The sequence below is a fragment of the Musca vetustissima genome, unplaced genomic scaffold (genome assembly GCF_032173495.1).
Source record: "Musca vetustissima isolate MV318-11 ecotype Yass unplaced genomic scaffold, APGP_CSIRO_Mvet_v1 utg4709, whole genome shotgun sequence".
NCBI classification, from domain to species: domain Eukaryota; kingdom Metazoa; phylum Arthropoda; class Insecta; order Diptera; family Muscidae; genus Musca; species Musca vetustissima.
The window spans coordinates 170,227-171,366 of NW_026888605.1; the positions used below are offsets into that span (position 1 = coordinate 170,227).

The 1,140-nt window shown below is 35.7% G+C and overlaps 1 non-coding gene across 1 annotated transcript; it reads right to left on the reverse strand.

Annotated features, from left to right (window-relative positions):
* Positions 1-240: 240 nt before the first annotated feature.
* Positions 241-322, reverse strand: Trnas-aga (transfer RNA serine (anticodon AGA)). The gene has a single exon. It is a non-coding gene; the product is annotated as a tRNA-Ser (tRNA).
* Between the last annotated feature and the right edge of the window lie 818 nt (positions 323-1,140).

Sequence of the window (1,140 nt, forward strand, 5' to 3'; positions counted from 1 at the left end):
TATGAAAAATTGTTGATATTTTGACATTCCGGGTTCTATGTAGGTAAAAACCCCTATTCACAGAAATATTTTAATATAGATTAATGTTTTCATAATAAATAATTAACAAATGTAAAACAAATTATAATTATTTATTGCAACGGTAATGGACAAAGTTTGAAGGAATATATTTTAATATATATGCCGAAAAAATTAAAAACACAAATTGTAAACACAAAAATTAAATAAAAAAATTCACTTCGCAGTCGGTAGGATTCGAACCTACGCTCCCAGAGGGAATCTGATTTCTAGTCAGACGCCTTAACCGCTCGGCCACGACTGCCACATACTTTGCCGCACTCAGTCGCAGCATAACAATGACGACAACAAACAAAGATGCCACAAAAATAACTAAAAATAACTCTTAAAATATTTAACATTTTTTTATTATTGTTGTTGTGTTTGGTTCGCTAAATTTTCACGCCTCTGTTTGGTTTGTTGTTTGTTTGCTTTCTTTCAGTTCTTTCATTCGTTCAGTTTTAGTTGGTATTCATGCGATTCGAAAGAGTTGTTGTTGATAATGAACATCGCATACCGACGACGGACCAGCCAACAGTAGGACGGACAAATGGACAGAGAGTGAGCCTCATTAATTCTCATTTGCCATACAACATGTTGTTATTGTTTAACAACAAAGTCAGCAGAAGCAGCAGCCAAAGGCAGCAAAAACAACAAAATTAATAATAATAAAAAAAAAAACAATAAAATACATATTTCACAAACAAAACCTGTCCCACTGATAAGATATACAATGACGACAACAGCCGAACAACCAGATCATCGGCAAGCGGAGCAGAATAACAGCGCCAGCCAGCAGTCGCAGTCTCCCAGCTATGGCAATAACAACAGCCTTCATGAAAAGAGTAAAAGTTGCCTCATAAAAATATTTTCATATTAATTTATATGTAAAAATAAAAATCAAATCGAGCTCTCGCCAACTGACACACCAGTCAGCCGACTAGCCGGCCTGCCTGCCAACCAACCAGCCAGTCAACGGCCATAGATTGTTCGTTTGCCAAAGAAATGAATTAAAAAAACTGTATTCCAACGAACGAATACAATATAAATTTTGCCAGAGTGACAAACTGACTGACGAACGTT